General features: G+C 45.8%; 1 non-coding gene across 1 annotated transcript; it reads right to left on the reverse strand.

The window, feature by feature from the left end:
• Positions 1-7,709: 7,709 nt before the first annotated feature.
• On the reverse strand, positions 7,710-7,782 carry trnam-cau (transfer RNA methionine (anticodon CAU)). The gene has a single exon. It is a non-coding gene; the product is annotated as a tRNA-Met (tRNA).
• Between the last annotated feature and the right edge of the window lie 2,851 nt (positions 7,783-10,633).

Here is a 10,633-nt window from a genome sequence, read left to right on the forward strand (position 1 = left end):
TCCCTGACCCTGACCATTACTTACTGCAGGAGTTTCCCAGCTGCTCTGTGTAGTAAACATTCATCTGATAAACGAATGCCTGAGAATAAATCGGCTTCAGCATGTTTGAAGGAAAAGGACGATTAAAAGGAGGAAGGACTGTTAAAAAGATTGTTAATGACACATTGTAAAAAATCACGCAGACGATGATAGATCACCATAGCAACAAGAACGAATCCAGGAGGGCGAGAGGTCGTTTGAAGACCTGCCGACTTAACTTGGTTACGTTGTGAACACTGAGAGAAAACAAGTGAAGTGTCAATCAATCGTGGGTTGTATTTGTAGGAACCTGTTGTTGAGAAGCCACCGTCCCAGAGGTGTTGTTCTGTGTAGAAACGGTCTTTAAAAGCTGGGCAGAAGTTGAGTGGAGAGAGACACAGATCCACCATAACTTCTCCATCCTCACCTTTCGATTCCTGGCAGCACCACCTCAGCTGGAATCTTCCTGATTGCTCGCTCCCTCCCAGCTTGATGTCTCGATGCTGGTTTACAGGTTGCTTGTGAAGCAGATGACCTGGATACAAGGGAAAACCATGCTACACAATAACATTATTCATCAAAATACCGGCAATCTTCCCCCAAGCTTGAGCCAACCATCAGGATATACCTTTCGTTGTGGGTTTATTCTAAGATAGACATTTGATTTCTAAACGGTTATGCATTTTATGGAATTCAGAATATGTTGTTTTATTGTGACTAAAGCAATTCTAAATCCGGCATCAACCCAAGGTGATGTTTAAATTGTACTGTCAATTTTTCCAGTGTATTAATAATAATAAATGATTGTTTTCTTTATAACGCCATGGTTTGTGCCTGAAGTTTCTTTACGAAAAAGAGCTCATCAAGTTAAATGTAAAATTAAACCTTGTGGAGATAAAATGTCATTGCCCCAAATTAAAGTGTACAATCACTTTGTATCTTTTTGCTCCTCCATCTGGACCATGTGTAACTTTCCCAGTGAGCTGCTGGATTCTGTAATAAATCACAATGTACTCTTACCCCTTCCGCTGTGTTACTAAACTGGACAGGGTCCCGCAGCACTCTCCTGCTCTGTTACTGTTCCAAATACTGTTATTGTTTTAGATTAAAGAAAAATATGAATAATGGAGAAATAAACAAAATTTTAGGTCAGAACTTCATTCAGTTTGAGTCCAATTTTACTCTGATTTATTTAATAGAAGTAGAATTACATTTCCTGGACAAAATGGTTAATTGGACCTTTCCTCCGAAAGTCTGGTCTTTCCATCTGGGTAACTATTATGTCCGAATAACCAAATGTTAATCCATTTTTTGCAGAAGTTCACGTTTTGGTCTTTGATTCCCTCACTGCACCGCTGTCTTTGTGTTAAACCCCAGCTAGTGCCAGTCTCACACAGTTTGTATCTTTAACTATACTGCAACAGTGATTTAACAGGAACAGCAAACGAACTCTCTCCGTTTCTCTCACGATAAGCTTGACCCTCAGAAAGATGAATGCCTTACTGGTGGCCATTTTGTTTAAGGATCAGGACGGCCATTTTGTTTCAGCTTCATGGCGGCCAATTTGTTTGACATTGCCCCCTTGCCCGCCGGTAAGTTGGTTGCCTTGCCCCTCAGTAAGATGGCCGCCTCGCCCCTTAGTAAGATATCCAGCTTGCCCCTCAGTAAGATTGCTGCCTTACTGACAGCCATTTTGTTTCAGGTTTATGGCGTTGAATTTGTTGTTCAAAGTTTCATATTTTCATAGTAGGTACGGCACAAGAGGAGGCCATTCAGCCCACTGTACCTGGGCCAGCTCTTTAAAAGGGCTATCCAATTAGTCCCTTTATTAATCCACACTTGTCCAAGTGACTATTAATTTTTTCCCTGATTATTGTTTCTGAAAGCTTCCCCACCACCGAGGTTAAACCGACTGGCCTGTAGTTGACGGGTTTATCCTGACACCCTTTTTTGAATAAGTGTGTAACATTTGTAATTCTCCAGTCATCTGGCACCATCTCCATATCTAAGGATGATTGGAAGATTATGGCCATTAACTCAGCAATTTCCATCCTTACTTCCCTCAGAAACCTAGGATGCATTGCATCTGGACCGGGTGACTTACCTACTTTAAGCATAGCCAGCCTTTCTGGTACCTCTTCTTCATCAATTTTTAACCAATCCAGTATCTCAACTATCTCCCCTTTTACTGTGATTTTGGCAGCAACTTCTTCTTTCGTAACGACAGATGCAAAGTCCTCATTTAGTACCTCAGCCATGCCCTCTGCCGAGATCGTCTATTTGGTCCCGAATCGGCCGCACCCCTCCTCTTACTTCCCGTTTACTATTATATGCCTGTAGAAAACTTTGGGATTCCCTTTTTGTGAGCTGCCAGTCTATTCTCATATTCTCTCTTTGCCCCTCTCATTTTCCGTTTCACTTCTCTTCTGATATTTCTATATTCAGCCTGGTTCTCACTTGTATTATCAACCTGACATCTGTCACACGCTCCCTTTCTCTGCTTCATCTTACTCTCTATCTCTTTCGTCATCCAGGGAGATCTGGCTTTGTTTTCCCTAGATCGCCTCGTGATTGTACATAGACTGTACCTGAACCATCTCCTCTTTAAAGGCCGCCTATGCTTTGATCACAGTTTTGCCAATTTTTGTTTCCAATTTACCTGGGCAGATACGATCTAAACCCACTGAAATTGGCACTCCTGCAATTACGTATTTTTACTCTAGATTGCTCCTTGTCCTTCTCCATATCTAATCTAAACCTCATGATACTATGATCACTGTTCCCTAAATGTTCCCCCACTGAAACTTGCTTCAATTGACCCTCCTTATTCCCCAGAACAGCACAACAGGAAAGCAAAGTAATCAGGAATGATGCTAAGAGGAGGCTGAGCCTACGGAAAAATCACTGCCTGCTCAGTTCCTACGCTGGCCGAGCAGATATTTCGGAAGTACAGTCGAGCTGGACCATTCCCTGCCCCCACCTGCCCCAGATGGAGAAGTTCCTGAGGAGGAACCCCTTTGGCGACAAAGCCCTCAGACAACAAGAAACGTTCTGGGGGTCCTTCAGGGAAAGGAGAGGCTGGCCCGGATCGGGCAGTTCCGCGATGCCATTTGTCAGAACGTCTCGTCGCCAGAACTGACCAACCGGCGCCAGGATGTGACCTGGTTGTTGGTGAGAAAGGCCATTCCAGTGCAATCCTTCCAACATGCACGGAATCTCAGCGCCACCGCGAGCTGCCCTCGAGGCTGCAGCATGGCGAGACTGTCATCCGCCTCCTGATGGACTGTCCCTTCACGCGGAAGGTATGGAGAGAGTTGGTTTCTGTCCTGGTGCATTCCCAACAGTTTGATAACAGTTTGGATCTGTGGGGAAAGGGAACCGTGTAAGGCCATCCCACATGGTATTGGTCACCGTGCATTATGAGATATGTACTTTGTTTGAATGGTAATATTGGGATCATATTGTGTACGATCTGTATTGCTTTGAATTGCATTGCTTTGAAATTGTGATATTTAATTTGAACTCTGTGGATTCTTAAATTTTATGAAATAATGTATATTTTGTAATTTAAAAAATGGGTAAAAACATTCAAACCAGTTAGAAATCGAACTTACAATCTTCTGGCCTTGAGTCAGACACGTTACCCATCGATCCACTGACCCAGGTTGTGGAGAGTTAGTCGGAGCTCACACTCCCACAGCGCTGCGGGATGAGCAGGGACCGAGTCAGTCTCGGTCATGCCCAAGTGACTCCACGAGTCCGGGAGTGTTTAAAGGCGCACGGTGAACAATCACCAAAGAGAGGAACCTTTGCTGCTTCCCTTAGATAGTTCTGCTGGTAGAGTGGAGGATAATTCATTAAACATAACACAAGTCAAAGTCATCCTTAAATCATTGTTTCAATTCCGGCTTGAAGAAACGCGTCTGCTTTTAAATCAAGCAGCATTTAGCTCAAGGCCGCTCTTTTAAATTTCCAGGCAGCCGACAGCTCAACATGTTGACGCCTCTTTTCTCAAACCTGAAAGCTTCATGTGTCTGCCCGAACACGGCTGTTTCGCTCGAGCATTTATCTCTGCTAACCAGCAGGGGGCGGCTTTGAGCAGGAACTTTTGAAAATTTCAAAGTATATTTTATTTCATAAAATTTAAGGATACCAACAGTTCAGTGTAAAAGTCATAATTTCAGTTCCAAACAATACAAAATAGATACTACACACTATGATACCAGTATTTTAATAGAAAGCAAAGTACATATCTTATATTACATTCTGTATAATACAAGGTGGGGTGGACTCAGTACATATCTTATATTACATTCTGTACATTACAAGGTGGGGTGGACTCAGTCCATATCTTATATTACATTCTGTACAATACAAGGTGGGGTGGACTCAGTCCACATCTTATATTACATTCTGTACAACACAAGATGCGGTGGGTTCAGTACATATCTTACATTACATTCTGTACAGTACAAGGTGAGGTGGACTCAGTCCATATCTTATATTACATTCTGTACAATACAAGGTGTGGTGGACTCAGTCCATATCTTATATTACATTCTGTACAATACAAGGTGGGCTGGACTCAGTACATATCATATATTACATTCTGCACAATACAAGATGGGGTGGACTCAGTCCATATCTTATATTACATTCTGTATAATACAAGGTGAGGTGGACTCAATACATATCTTAGATTACATTATGTACAATACAAGGTGGGGTGGACTCAGTCCATATCTTATATTACATTCTGTATAATACAAGGTGGGGTGGACTCAGTCCATATCTTATATTACATTCTGCACAATACAAGATGGGGTGGACTCAGTCCATATCTTATATTACATTCTGTATAATACAAGGTGGGGTGGACTCAGTCCATATCTTATATTACATTCTGCACAATACAAGATGGGGTGGACTCAGTCCATATCTTATATTACATTCTGTATAATACAAGGTGGGGTGGACTCAGTCCATATCTTATATTACATTCTGCACAATACAAGATGGGGTGGACTCAGTTCATATCTTATATTACACTCTGTATAATACAAGGTGGAGTGGACTAAGTCCATATTTTATTTTACATTCTGTACAATACAAGGTGGGGTGGCCTTGAAGATCAGCAAGTCTGGCATAAAAGGACTTGCTGATCCTCAGTATGTCGGTCTGTGAAGAAGTCACCGAGCCCACTTCCTCCTTCAGGCTGCTGATTACAGAAGTCTCTCTGAGCAGCTTCTGGAAGAAGAAGTGCGAGCACTTCTCGTCCTGCTCCACAGACTCTGGACCGGAAGATGAAGCTTGAGGCCCCTTTAACTCGACTCGTCATACTGTAAGATCACAGGGTGAGGCCCCTTTAACTGGACGGGTCACACCTTGAGATCAGAGGGTGAGGCCACTTTTACTGGAAAGGTCATATCATGAGATACAGTCGGTATTGAATTGTATTGCTTCGAAATTGTGAAATTTAGTTTTAACTCTGTGTATTCTCAAATTTTTTGTCTTAATGTATGTTTTGTAATTTAAAAAATAGCAGAAACCTTCGAGTCATACGAGAAGCGAACTCTACAATGGGCTTATTTATGAACAGACATGTTATCCATTAGTGCACTGGCCGAGGTTACAGATAGTAAGTAACAGCGCAGCGCTATGAGCAGGTAGTGTCAGTCTCAGTCATGCCCACGCGACTCCACGAGTCCGGGAGTGTCAAAAGGTGTACAGTGAACAATCACCAAAGAGTAGCAGTTTTGCTGCTTCCCTTTGATCGCTCAGCTGGTAGAGCGGAGGACTGTAATACAGCAACAGGTCAAAGTTATCCTTAGTTTGCTGGTTTGATGGAACAAACGTGCTTTTGAAGTAATTAACTCAAGGCCGTTCTGTTAACTTTACAGGCGGCCTACAGCTTAACATGTTGGTACGTTAAACTTTCTGTGTCTTCCCGAACACGGCTGTTTTGATCGAGCATTTGCCTCTGCTCACCAGCAGGGAACGCCTTTGAGTAACAACACGTCAAACCGCTTTCAGGCAAAACATTCTTCCATCAGTCAGTCAGTCAGTCAGTCAGACAGACAGGGCTCTCGCTGCTCCCTCAAGCTCGGGGACGCTGTGCCTTTCCGGTGACCTCGTCTGCCTTCCGCAGACTCGGGCTTTTCTCAGCATCATTCACGATTACTGCGGCTTCCCGTTCTGCTGTTGCTCACTTGCTGATGTTCGATACCACCGATTGGAGCAAAGTATTGATTACATTCAGGGAGGGCGCCAACCCAATGCACGATTTCTCTGCTGGTCGTGGAGCTACTTGGAGGCGAGTGCGAAGCAGCTACTGTGAAGGGCAATTTACATGAAACAACCTCAAATATGGAATAAAGTGGGGCAGTAGCAACATGGATACAGTATTGGCTAAGGGACAGGAAACGTAGATTAGTGGTGAACAGTTGTCTTTCGGACTGCAAGGAGGTGTACAGTGGTGTTCCCCAGGAGTCGGTGCTGGGACCACTGCTTTTCTTGATATATATTCATGATTTGGACTTGGGTGTACAGGTCGCAATTTCAAAATTTGCAGATGACACAAAACTTGGAAGCTCAGTAAACAGTCAGGAGGATAGCGATAGACTTCAAGAGGATATAGACAGGCTGGTGGCATGGGCGGACACGTGGCAGATGAAAATTAACGCAGAAAAATGCAAAGTGATGCATTTCGGCAGGAATAACAGGAGAGGCAATATAAACTAAAGGGCACAACTCTAAAAGGGGTACAGGAAAATAGAGATCTGGTTGTATATGTGAACAAATCGTTGAAGGTGACAGGGCAGGTTGAGAAAGCGGTTAAAAAGCATACGGGATCCTGGGCTTTATTGGTAGAGTACAAAAGCATGGAAGTTATGATGAACCTTTATAAAACACGGTTCAGCCATATCTGGAGTATTGTGTTCAGTTCTGTGCACCGCACTTTAGGAATGACGTGAAGGCCTTAGACAGGGTGCAGAAGAGACTTACTCGAATGATTCCAGGGATGAAGAATTTTATTTACGTGGATAGACTGGGGAAGCTGGGGTTGTTCTCCTTGGAACAGAGAGGGTTGCGAGGAGATTTGATAGAGATTTTCAAAACCACGAAGGGTTTAGACAGAGTATACAGAGAGAAACAGTTCCCATTGGCAGAAGGGTCAAGGACCAGAGGGCATAGATTTAAGGCGTTTGGCAAAAGAACCAAAGATGACATGAGGAAAACATTTTTTACACAGCGAGTGGTTACAATCTGGAATGCACTGCCCGAGGGGCTGATTCAATCATGGAAAGGAAATACAAATGCAGGGCGACGGGGATGGGGCGGGGGAGTGTGACTAGCTGGATTGCTCTTTCATAGAGCAGGCACGGTCTCGATAGGCCAAATGGCCTCATTCCGTGCTGTAACCTTTCTATGATTCTGATAGAGTGCTCGCTGAGCATGTGAGAGATGGGAGGATATATTCTTGCATTCTCCACTCACCTTTTTACTTTGGTCAATTGTCCAGCAACAAAGTGGCGTCAGTTTTCAGCGAGCCCATGGTCCATGTACTTCTTAAGCTTCACTGCGTGCTACGGTACAGAGAGCTCAAGGGGCAGCACATCTTTTGGTGTGCTGCAGGAAGCAAAAATTCTTGATTTTGGTCTTGAGCAAAGATGGAAAAAAAAGCTTAAAAATGCCTTCTCTGAGGATTGAACTCAGGACCTTCAGATTATGAGACTGACGCGCTGCCTGCTGCGCTAAGAAGGCATGTAATGGACAAATTTCCAGGCAGCACTATGAAGTAGCACAGTTTGCAAGGTGTAAAATCATAAACTCATCGGCAGTTTTTAAAAACTCTCCATCCAGGTGGAAATCGAACCAACAATCTTCTGAATTCTGGTCAGACACTTTCTCCATTGCTCCACTGGCCCAGGGTGTGGAGAGTAAGTCGGAGCTCACACTCTCACAGCGCTGCGGTATGAGCAGGTACCGAGTCAGTCTCGGTCATACCCACGCGACTCCACGAGTCGGGGAGTGTCAAATGGCACACGGTGAACAATCACCAAAGAGAGGGACCTTTGCTGCTTCCCTTCGATAGCTCAGTTGGTAGTGCAGAACACTTGTAGAGATTAAAACTTGAAAGCAAAATCATTCTTAAATCGCTGGTTTAATTCCGGCTCAAAATAGTGGTTTTGCAGTAAACGGTATTGAGCTCAAGGCCGCTTTCTTTACTTTACAGACTGCTCACTGCTTAAAATGTTGGCGCTTTTCCTTTCTCAAAACTGAAAGCTTTCCGTGTCTGTCTGAACACGGCTGATTTGCTCGAGCATTTGCCTCTGCTCACCAGCAGGCAGCGCCTTTGAGCAACAACACGTCAAACCGCACTAACTTTCAGGCAAAAAAAGACTTCTTTCAGTCAGTCGGACAGGTCTCTCGCTGCTCAGAGGAGTGCCTTTGTGCATCAATTCTTTGTATTTTCAAAATACACTTTATTTCATAAAATTTAAGGATACATACAGTTCAGTGTAAAAGTCGCAATTTCAATTCAAAACAATACAAAACAGATCGCACACACTATGATCCCATTATTTCAATAGAAAACACAGTACATATCATATAATACATTCTGTATAATAAAAGGTGGGATGGCTTCACACAGTAGCGTTTTCCCATCGAGCCCTTGCATAGGCTGCACCGTGCCTCAGTGCGTCCTGCAGCACATTCTCCTGGACCTTGGAGTGTGCCAGTCGGCAACACTCGGTCGTGGTCAGCTCCTTCAGCTGGAAGAACAGCAGGTTTTTGGGCGGACCAAAGAGCCTCCTTCACCGAGTTGATGGTCTTCCAGCAGCAGTTGATATCTGTCTCGGTGTGCCTTCTGGGAAACTGCGCGTAGAGCACAGCGTCCTGTGTTACCGAGGTGTTGGAGATGAACTGGGACAGATAGCAACGCATCTCTCTCCACATATTCTGCGTGAAGGTCCAGTCCACCAGGAGACGGACAACGGTCTCGTCCCCATTGCAGCCTTGAAGGCAGCTCGAGGTGGTGCTGAGATTCCGTGTGTGTTGGAAGGACCGCACTGGGAAGGTCCTTCTCACCACCATCCAGGCCACATCCTGGTGCCTGTTGGTCAGTTGCAGCGACGAGATGTTCTGCCAAATGGCATCAACCGTCTGGTCGGGGAACTGCCCGAGTGGATCCACCCTCTCCTTTTCCTGCAGGACCCCCAGAACGTTCCTCCTCGAACACTGTCTGACGGCCTTGTGGTTGAAGTGGTTCCTCCTCAGGAACTTCTCCACCTGGAACAGGTGGTGAGTGGAGGGGGGGAGCTGGGTCGGTCCAGCTGGACGTGGCGTTCCTGCTTCTGCTCGGCCAGACCCAGTTTTCTCAGTGTATTGGACAGGTAGAAGCTCAGCACGTAGAGACACTTGGTGTTTGCAGACCGGGGCACTACACACATCCGGAGGCAGCCACACGCAAAGGTGTCCATCAGGATCAGGGCAGCATTGGGGACGCTTCTGCCCCCTTTGTCTGAGGGGCTTGTACATGGTGTCCCTGGAGACACATTCTACCGTGGAACTCCAGACAAAGTGGAAGATAGCTCGGATGACTGTGGTGACGGAGCTGTGGGGAATGGGCCAGACCTGGGCCACATAGAGAAACACCGCGAGTACCTCACACCTTATCACTAGGTTCTTGTTGGCTACGGAGAGAGAGCGTCCCCCCAACATACAAAGCTTCTGTTTGGCCTTGGCGACCCGCTCTTCCCATTTTTTGGTGGAGTCCTGGGCCCCCGAACCCGATCCCCAACAGCATCAGGTAGTCGGACCTGACGATGAAGGGGACAAAGGATCGGGTCTCCCACCTGCCATTGAACATGTCCTCACTCTTACTGCGGTTCACTCTGGACCCCAAGGCTAGTTCGAGTCGTTCGCAGATGCCCATCAGTCTGTGAACCGACTGCTGATCGGAGCAAAAGACGGTGACGTCATCCATGTTCAGGGAGGTCTTAACCTGAGAGCCTCCACCTGGGATCGTCATCCCCCTGATACCTGTGTCCTTCCTGATGGACACGGAAAATGGCTCGACCCAACGCATGAACAAGGCCGCAGAGAGAGAACAGCCCTGCTTGACTCCAGATTTAATTGGAAAACTCTCTGACTCCCGCCCATTGATTAGGACTGCGCGATGGATGTCCACATAGAGCAGTCGGATCCAATCGTGGATTCCCTCCCCAAACCCTATTTTGGAGACCGTGTCCATCATGTATGTGTGGGATATTATGTCGATAGCCTTCTCCTGGTCCAGGCTGATCAGGCAGGTGTTCACCCCTCTGCCCTGCACGTAGGCGATCGCATCCCAGAGCAGCACAAGGATATCAGAGGTCGTCCTGCCGGGTAAAGTACATGTCTGATCGGGGTGGTTCACCCACTCCAGAGCGGATTCGAGCCTGTTGGCGATGGCCTTCGACAGAATCTTGTAGTCAGCATTAGCAGGGAAATGTGTCGCCAATTTCTGATTTATTCCCTCTCCCCCTTCTGCTTTTAGATGAGGGTGATGATGCCATTCCTCATGGACTCTGACATGCTGCCTGCCAGAAGCATACCCCCGTACACTTCA

This window comes from Heptranchias perlo, unplaced genomic scaffold (genome assembly GCF_035084215.1).
Source record: "Heptranchias perlo isolate sHepPer1 unplaced genomic scaffold, sHepPer1.hap1 HAP1_SCAFFOLD_47, whole genome shotgun sequence".
Lineage (NCBI taxonomy): Eukaryota > Metazoa > Chordata > Chondrichthyes > Hexanchiformes > Hexanchidae > Heptranchias > Heptranchias perlo.